At 46.5% G+C, this 10,349-nt stretch overlaps 1 long non-coding RNA gene across 1 annotated transcript; it reads right to left on the minus strand.

Annotated features, from left to right (window-relative positions):
* Positions 1-212: 212 nt before the first annotated feature.
* LOC128650445 (uncharacterized) lies at positions 213-10,075 on the minus strand. Its single transcript, XR_008400765.1, has 3 exons — positions 9,963-10,075; positions 9,807-9,867; positions 213-641 (listed from the first exon to the last, which is right to left on the minus strand). It is a non-coding gene; the product is annotated as an uncharacterized LOC128650445 (long non-coding RNA).
* Between the last annotated feature and the right edge of the window lie 274 nt (positions 10,076-10,349).

The raw sequence follows: 10,349 nt of genomic DNA on the forward strand, positions 1-10,349 counted from the left end.
GCAATCCAATGTAATGTCAGTATCAGCAGTTACCGTCCCTCAAATAAAGCATCTAACAATGACTTCCTGTAGTGACCAAGCAAAGAACAAACGTGCTCAAAACACAAAAAGCATCGCTAGAAACGAGTCAGTAAATCAGATGTGAATTCCATCTTATTCACCTGAGACTTGATTAAAAAAAACAAACAGAAAGCAAAAAAAATGTCCAAAAAAAAAGTATGAATGAATCTTTATTTGATCTTATAAAATAATGCAATAAAATAAACCTATATTTCTATTAAGACCAGTGTTGCCAACTTACTACACAACGATGTCCCACTGGCTGGGGGTTTAGGAGGTGGCACATTTATATACAAATATACATTCGGCCACTGCTCTGTATAAAACATTCATCCTATGATTTTATAAACGACCCAGCTAAAGTTACTGTCACCCACCCTAAGAAGCACTTAATACTGAGAACAGATAAAACTATGCAGCCTGGTGTGAACGTTCCGGTGGCTGTGACAATGAAAGGACACAAGAGAAATCTGACAGCGAGGGATGGAGGACTAGTGTGCATAGCGGGTATGCAAGCAGTCAGTTATAGCCTTGATGAAATCCGTAGTGGTGGCGTAACCTCCCATATCGCGTGTTCGCACCTAGATGATGAGTAGCAGAGACAGAGCAGACACAAACACAAAGGAAAAAAAACACAAAATGATCAAACCAAACTGAAAATGAAAGAAATAAAATAAATGACAGCAGTAACGTAAAGGGGAACTGTGCAGCAGTGCTAGTACACAAGTAAAGTAGGTGACAGGCGCTCATTCTGCAGCCCAACTCTTAATCACCGCCTAAGCTGCCCGATGATCCATAATCCGGTCTACCCTTGCGCCATAATAGTAGAAAAATGAAACGCTGCAGTTCGTTGCACACTCTAGTCCTTTACAGCATGTCATAAGATTATTGAAGCTACCATACTGTGGGCAAAATTACAAGTCACGAAGCAAATATGTTTTTCGTAATTGCGAAAACACTGCACACATTACGGCTTTTTCGGATCTGGGGTTGCGCAGGTATTACAAGTTGCAAAATTACTTATTTTGCACGCACATTAAACCGCATAATCCAAAAAGCCAAATCGCGTGCGCATTCACTTATTCCCTCATAGAAGTCAATGGAGAAGACAAATTGAAAAAAAAAAACACACTAAAACCCTAATCTGTTGCGCAAAGCCCATGACTTATTCTCCTCGAAAAGTGTACATGAAAACGAGAATATTTCATATTGCGACAATGTTTTCTTAACGGAATATGTTCTAATTATTTATTAATAAATATTTATCTATATATGAGATATTTGGACTGATATATCTATTTATAACAAGATATGTATGTATGCATGTATCTCTATTTATCTAGATATCAAGATCTATATGTGAATATCCTTTGAAAATTCAGAGATTTTGTTCAATGTGCATAAGATTGTAATGTAAAATATTTTCATTATCTCCATAGTTAAATATACGTCTGTACATATAAATGCATGTTTTAAGACTTGTAATACCTGCGCAATGAATGCAAAAAGACCATATCGCGAACGGAAAACCCTTTACCGCGCAACTTGTAACCTTGCCCTGTGTTTTATCACTGTAAAGTGGTTAAACAGCCCTCCTGCTCACCAATCCGTAACCCTCTCTCCCACCAGTTACCCAATCAGTAACACCCTAAGTTCCCTCTCTTCCCCTGTTAGCCAATCAGTAACACCCTATCTTCTTCCCTTGTTACCCAATCAGTAACACCCTTCTTCCCTTGTTACCCAATCAGTAACACCCTATCTTCTCTCTCTTCCCCTGTTACCCATTCAGTAACACCCTATCTTCTCTCTCTTCCCCTGTTAGCCAATCAGTAACACCCTATCTTCTTCCCTTGTTACCCAATCAGTAACACCCTATCTTCTTCCCTTGTAACCCAATCAGTAACACCCTATATTCTCTCTCTTCCCCTGTTAGCCAATCAGTAACACCCTATCTTCTTCCCTTGTAACCCAATCAGTAACACCCCATCTTCTCTCTCTTCCCCTGTTACCCAATCAGTAACACCCTATCTTCTTCCCTTGTAACCCAATCAGTAACACCCTATCTTCTCTATCTTCCCCTGTTAGCCAATCAGTAACACCCTATCTTCTTCCCCTGTTAGCCAATCAGTAACACCCTATCTTCTCTCTCTTCCCCTGTTAGCCAATCAGTAACACCCTATCTTCTTCCCCTGTTAGGCAATCAGTAACACCCCATCTTCTCTCTCTTCCCCTGTTAGCCAATCAGTAACACCCCATCATCTCTCTTCCCCTGTTACCCAATCAGTAACACCCTATCTTCTTCCCTTGTTACCCAATCAGTAACACCCTATCTTCTCTCTCTTTCCGTTAGCCAATCAGTAACACCCTATCTTCTTCCCTTGTTACCCAATCAGTAACACCCTATCTTCTCTCTCTTTCCGTTAGCCAATCAGTAACACCCTATCTTCTTCCCCTGTTACCCAATCAGTAACACCCTATCTTCTTCCCTTGTAACCCAATCAGTAACACCCTATCTTCTCTCTCTTCCCCTGTTAGCCAATCAGTAACACCCTATCTTCTTCCCCTGTTAGCCAATCAGTAACACCCTATCTTCTCTCTCTTCCCCTGTTAGCCAATCAGTAACACCCTATCTTCTTCCCCTGTTAGGCAATCAGTAACACCCCATCTTCTCTCTCTTCCCCTGTTAGCCAATCAGTAACACCCCATCATCTCTCTTCCCCTGTTACCCAATCAGTAACACCCTATCTTCTTCCCTTGTTACCCAATCAGTAACACCCTATCTTCTCTCTCTTTCCGTTAGCCAATCAGTAACACCCTATCTTCTTCCCTTGTTACCCAATCAGTAACACCCTATCTTCTCTCTCTTTCCGTTAGCCAATCAGTAACACCCTATCTTCTTCCCTTGTTACCCAATCAGTAACACCCTATCTTCTCTCTCTTCCCCTGTTAGCCAATCAGTAACACCCCATCATCTCTCTCTTCCCTTGTTACCCAATCAGTAACACCCTATCTTCTTCCCTTGTTACCCAATCAGTAACACCCTATCTTCTTCCCCTGTTAGCCAATCAGTAACACCATATCTTCTCTCTCTTCCCCTGTTACCCAATCAGTAACACCCCATCTTCTCTCTCTTCCCCTGTTACCCAATCAGTAACACCCCATCTTCTCTCTCTTCCCCTGTTACCCAATCAGTAACACCCTATCTTCTTCCCTTGTTACCCAATCAGTAACACCCTATCTTCTCTCTCTTCCCCTGTTAGCCAATCAGTAACACCCCATCATCTCTCTCTTCCCTTGTTACCCAATCAGTAACACCCTATCTTCTTCCCTTGTTACCCAATCAGTAACACCCTATCTTCTTCCCCTGTTAGCCAATCAGTAACACCATATCTTCTCTCTCTTCCCCTGTTACCCAATCAGTAACACCCCATCTTCTCTCTCTTCCCCTGTTACCCAATCAGTAACACCCCATCTTCTCTCTCTTCCCCTGTTACCCAATCAGTAACACCCCATCTTCTCTCTCTTCCCCTGTTACCCAATCAGTAACACCCTATCTTCTTCCCTTGTTACCCAATCAGTAACACCCTATCGTCTCTCTCTTCCCCTGTTACCCAATCAATAACACCCTATCTTCTCTCTTCCCCTGTTAGCCAATCAGTAACACCCTATCTTCTCTCTCTTCCCCTGTAACCCAATCAGTAACACCCTATCTTCTTCCCTTGTTACCCAATCAGTAACACCCTATCTTCTTCCCTTGTTACCCAATCAGTAACACCCTATCTTCTCTCTCTTCCCCTGTTGGCCAATCAGTAACACCCTATCGTCTCTCTCTTCCCCTGTTAGCCAATCAGTAACACCCTATCTTCTCTCTCTTCCCCTGTTACCCAATCAGTAACACCCTATCTTCTTCCCTTGTTACCCAATCAGTAACACCCTATCGTCTCTCTCTTCCCCTGTTATCCAATCAGTAACACCCTATCTTCTTCCCCTGTTAGCCAATCAGTAACACCCTATCTTCTTCCCCTGTTAGCCAATCAGTAACACCCTATCTTCTCTCTCTTCCCCTGTTATCCAATAAGTAACACCCTATCTTCTTCCCCTGTTAGCCAATCAGTAACACCCTATCTTCTTCCCCTGTTAGCCAATCAGTAACACCCTATCTTCTTCCCCTGTTAGCCAATCAGTAACACCCTATCGTCTCTCTCTTCCCCTGTTATCCAATCAGTAACACCCTATCTTCTTCCCCTGTTAGCCAATCAGTAACACACAATCTTCTCTCTCTTCCCCTGTTACCCAATCAGTAACACCCTATCTTCTCTCTCTTCCCCTGTTACCCAATCAGTAACACCCCATCTTCTCTCTCTTCCACTGTTACCCAATCAGTAACACCCCATCTTCTCTCTCTTCCCCTGTTACCCAATCAGTAACACCCCATCTTCTCTCTCTTCCCCTGTTACCCAATCAGTAACACCCTATCTTCTTCCCTTGTTACCCAATCAGTAACACCCTATCGTCTCTCTCTTCCCCTGTTATCCAATCAGTAACACCCTATCTTCTTCCCCTGTTAGCCAATCAGTAACACCCTATCTTCTTCCCCTGTTAGCCAATCAGTAACACCCTATCTTCTCTCTCTTCCCCTGTTATCCAATAAGTAACACCCTATCTTCTTCCCCTGTTAGCCAATCAGTAACACCCTATCTTCTTCCCCTGTTAGCCAATCAGTAACACCCTATCTTCTTCCCCTGTTAGCCAATCAGTAACACCCTATCGTCTCTCTCTTCCCCTGTTATCCAATCAGTAACACCCTATCTTCTTCCCCTGTTAGCCAATCAGTAACACACAATCTTCTCTCTCTTCCCCTGTTACCCAATCAGTAACACCCTATCTTCTCTCTCTTCCCCTGTTACCCAATCATTAACACCCCATCTTCTCTCTCTTCCCCTGTTACCCAATCAGTAACACCCCATCTTCTCTCTCTTCCCCTGTTACCCAATCAGTAACACCCCATCTTCTCTCTCTTCCCCTGTTACCCAATCAGTAACACCCTATCTTCTTCCCTTGTTACCCAATCAGTAACACCCTATCGTCTCTCTCTTCCCCTGTTACCCAATCAATAACACCCTATCTTCTCTCTTCCCCTGTTAGCCAATCAGTAACACCCTATCTTCTCTCTCTTCCCCTGTAACCCAATCAGTAACACCCTATCTTCTTCCCTTGTTACCCAATCAGTAACACCCTATCTTCTTCCCTTGTTACCCAATCAGTAACACCCTATCGTCTTTCTCTTCCCCTGTTAGCCAATCAGTAACACCCCATCTTCTCTCTCTTCCCCTGTTACCCAATCAGTAAGACCCTATCTTCTTCCCTTGTTACCCAATCAGTAACACCCTATCTTCTCTCTCTTCCCCTGTTGGCCAATCAGTAACACCCTATCGTCTCTCTCTTTCCCTGTTAGCCAATCAGTAACACCCTATCTTCTCTCTCTTCCCCTGTTAGCCAATCAGTAACACCCTATCTTCTTCCCTTGTTACCCAATCAGTAACACCCTATCGTCTCTCTCTTCCCCTGTTATCCAATCAGTAACACCCTATCTTCTTCCCCTGTTAGCCAATCAGTAACACCCTATCTTCTTCCCCTGTTAGCCAATCAGTAACACCCTATCTTCTCTCTCTTCCCCTGTTATCCAATAAGTAACACCCTATCTTCTTCCCCTGTTAGCCAATCAGTAACACCCTATCTTCTTCCCCTGTTAGCCAATCAGTAACACCCTATCTTCTTCCCCTGTTAGCCAATCAGTAACACACAATCTTCTCTCTCTTCCCCTGTTACCCAATCAGTAACACCCCATCTTCTCTCTCTTCCCCTGTTACCCAATCAGTAACACCCCATCTTCTCTCTCTTCCCCTGTTAGCCAATCAGTAACACCCTATCTTCTCTCTCTTCCCCTGTTAGCCAATCAGTAACACCCCATCTTCTCTCTCTTCCCCTGTTAGCCAATCAGTAAGACCCTATCATCTCTACTTGATATCTGTAATTTCCTACCCTACTGCCCACTCATCAATTTACCCTGTCAGCCAATCAGTAAATCTCTCTCCCGCATCACTGCCCAATCAGTAAGCTTGTCACAAAATCCCCACCCCTGCGCAATTTGTCTTACTCCTGCTGCATGCAAATCTGACAGGTAGGTACAAAACACTTCATACCATTATATATCATTTTATTGCTGCCACATTCATGTAAATACCACATTTACCCACACTTACAATTCCCATGATACCTTCTTATCCTCTCAAACCCAGACACGTGTTCCGTGGTCACACAGTCATTTCTTCCTATAACACTAATGTCTTACATAGCTATACCACATTTGTACCTGCAAACTCTTCCCCCCCAAATATTACCTAAACCTTCACTGTCTGACACGACACGTCTGACCTGGCATCACTACACACAAACACGACACGTCTGACCTGGCATCACCACACACAAACACGACACGTCTGACCTGGCATCACCACACACAAACACGACACGTCTGACCTGGCATCACTACACACAAACACGACACGTCTGACCTGGCATCACCACACACAAACACGACACGTCTGACCTGGCATCACCACACACAAACACGACACGTCTGACCTGGCATCACCTCACACAAACACGACACGTCTGACCTGGCATCACCTCACACAAACACGACACGTCTGACCTGGCATCACCTCACACAAACACGACACGTCTGACCTGGCATCACCTCACACAAACACGACACGTCTGACCTGGCATCACCACAAAAAAACACGACACGTCTGACCTGGCATCACCACACACAAACACGACACGTCTGACCTGGCATTACCACACACAAACACGACACGTCTGACCTGGCATCACCACACACAAACACGACACGTCTGACCTGGCATCACCACACACAAACACGACAGGTCTGACCTGGCATCACCACACACAAACACGACAGGTCTGACCTGGCATCACCACACACAAACACGACAGGTCTGACCTGGCATCACCACACACAAACACGACACGTCTGACCTGGCATCACCACACACAAACACGACACGTCTGACCTGGCATCACCACACACAAACACGACACGTCTGACCTGGCATCACTACACACAAACACGACACGTCTGACCTGGCATCACCGCACACAAACACGACACGTCTGACCTGGCATCACTACACACAAACACGTCTGACCTGGCATCACTACACACAAACACGACACATCTGACCTGGCATCACCACACACAAACACGACACATCTGACCTGGCATCACTACACAGTGTCACAAACACGACATATCTGACCTGGCATCACTACACACAAACACGACACGTCTGACCTGGCATCACTACACACAAACACGACACGTCTGACCTGGCATCACTACACACAAACACGACATATCTGACCTGGCATCACTACACACAAACACGACACTTCTAACCTGGCATCACTACACACAAACACGACACGTCTGACCTGGCATCACTACACACAAACACGACAGGTCTGACCTGGCATCACTACACACAAACACGACACGTCTGACCTGGCATCACCACACACAAACACGTCTGACCTGGCATCACTACACACAAACACGACACGTCTGACCTTGCATCAATACACACAAACACGACATATCTCTGGCATCACAACACACAAACAGGACACGTCTGACCTGGCATCACTACACACAAACAGGACACGTCTGACCTGGCATCACTACACACAAACACGACACGTCTGACCTGGCATCACTACACACAAACACGACACGTCTGACCTGGCATCACTACACACAAACACGACACGTCTGACCTGGCATCACTACACACAAACACGACACGTCTGACCTGGCATCACCGCACACAAACATGACACGTCTGACCTGGCATCACTACACACAAACACGACACGTCTGACCTGGCATCACCACACACAAACACAACACGTCTGTCCTGGCATCACCACACAAACATGACACGTCTGACCTGGCATCACCGCACACAAACATGACACGTCTGACCTGGCATCACCGCACACAAACATGACACGTCTGACCTGGCATCAATACACACAAACATGACACGTCTGACCTGGCATCACCACACAAACATGACACGTCTGACCTGGCATCACTACACACAAACATGACACGTCTGACCTGGCATCACTACACACAAACATGACATGTCTGACCTGGCATCACTACACACAAACATGACACGTCTGACCTGGCATCACCGCACACAAACATGACACGTCTGACCTGGCATCACCGCACACAAACATGACACGTCTGACCTGGCATCACTACACACAAACATGACACGTCTGACCTGGCATCACCGCACACAAACATGACACGTCTGACCTGGCATTCACCGCACACAAACACGACACGTCTGACCTGGCATCACCGCACACAAACACGACACGTCTGACCTGGCATCACCGCACACAAACATGACACGTCTGTCCTGGCATCACCACACAAACACGACACGTCTGACCTGGCATCACCGCACACAAACATGACAGGTCTGACCTGGCATCACTACACACAAACATGACACATCTGTCCTGGCATCACCACACAAACATGACACGTCTGACCTGGCATCACCGCACACAAACATGACACGTCTGACCTGGCATCACCGCACACAAACATGACACGTCTGACCTGGCATCACCGCACACAAACATGACACGTCTGTCCTGGCATCACCACACAAACATGACACGTCTGACCTGGCATCACCGCACACAAACATGACACGTCTGACCTGGCATCACCGCACACAAACATGACACGTCTGTCCTGGCATCACCACACAAACACGACACGTCTGACCTGGCATCACCACACAAACACGACACGTCTGACCTGGCATCACCACACAAACACGACACGTCTGACCTGGCATCACTACACACAAACATGACACGTCTGTCCTGGCATCACTACACACAAACATGACACGTCTGACCTGGCATCACCACACACAAACACGACACGTCTGACCTGGCATCACCACACACAAACACGACAGGTCTGACCTGGCATCACCACACAAACATGACACGTCTGACCTGGCATCACCGCACACAAACATGACACGTCTGACCTGGCATCACCGCACACAAACATGACACGTCTGACCTGGCATCACTACACACAAACATGACACATCTGTCCTGGCATCACCACACAAACATGACACGTCTGACCTGGCATCACCGCACACAAACATGACACGTCTGACCTGGCATCACTACACACAAACATGACACGTCTGACCTGGCATCACCGCACACAAACATGACACGTCTGTCCTGGCATCACCACACAAACATGACACGTCTGTCCTGGCATCACTACACACAAACATGACACGTCTGACCTGGCATCACCACACACAAACACGACACGTCTGACCTGGCATCACCACACACAAACATGACACGTCTAGAGAGAAGAAAAGGACAAACTGAGAGAACAAGACAGTTTGGCACAGGGACCAGTGCGTCTCACTACACAGATGAACAAAAGATTGTTTATCCAGCAGCACACTAACCAGATTAATCTACATATGCCAGGTGTGACTGCAGCCCAGGGTATGTGGCACAACTAGCCAATAGCGCCCCTAGCACCCCGCAGAGCGTGGTCAGACACTGTGCTAACAAACACAACGTACCTTTCCTTGTTTAATCACTCTCTTCACCGCGTCAGATATCAGATTAGAGTGAAACTCTAGGCTGTAAAGAGACAGAGGTATTAAAGTGCAGGAAGCGCAGTGATGTCACGACAACGCCAGACACAAAACACGAACTACACACAGAACAGGACTCACTTGAGGTGGCGCAGCATGTTTGTAGCGGTTAGCAACATGGCGGTCGGGTTGGCAATGTTCCTGCCCACAGCTTGAGCGAAAGGATGACGAGCCCCCTGCAAACAAAACACAAACCAACTATAAACAGGCGAAATGTGGCGCCCACATTACACGGGGAAGTCAGAAGGCGACGTGTGGCGCCCACATTACACTGGGAAGTCAGAAGGCGACGTGTGGCGCCCACATTACACTGGGAAGTCAGAAGGCGACATGTGGGGCCCACATTACACGGGGAAGTCAGCAGGTGACATGTGGCGCCCACATTACACTGGGAAGTCAGAAGGAGACATGTGGCGCCCACATTACACGGGGAAGTCAGAAGGAGACATGTGGCGCCCACATTACACT

Source organism: Bombina bombina, chromosome 2, assembly GCF_027579735.1.
Source record: "Bombina bombina isolate aBomBom1 chromosome 2, aBomBom1.pri, whole genome shotgun sequence".
Lineage (NCBI taxonomy): Eukaryota > Metazoa > Chordata > Amphibia > Anura > Bombinatoridae > Bombina > Bombina bombina.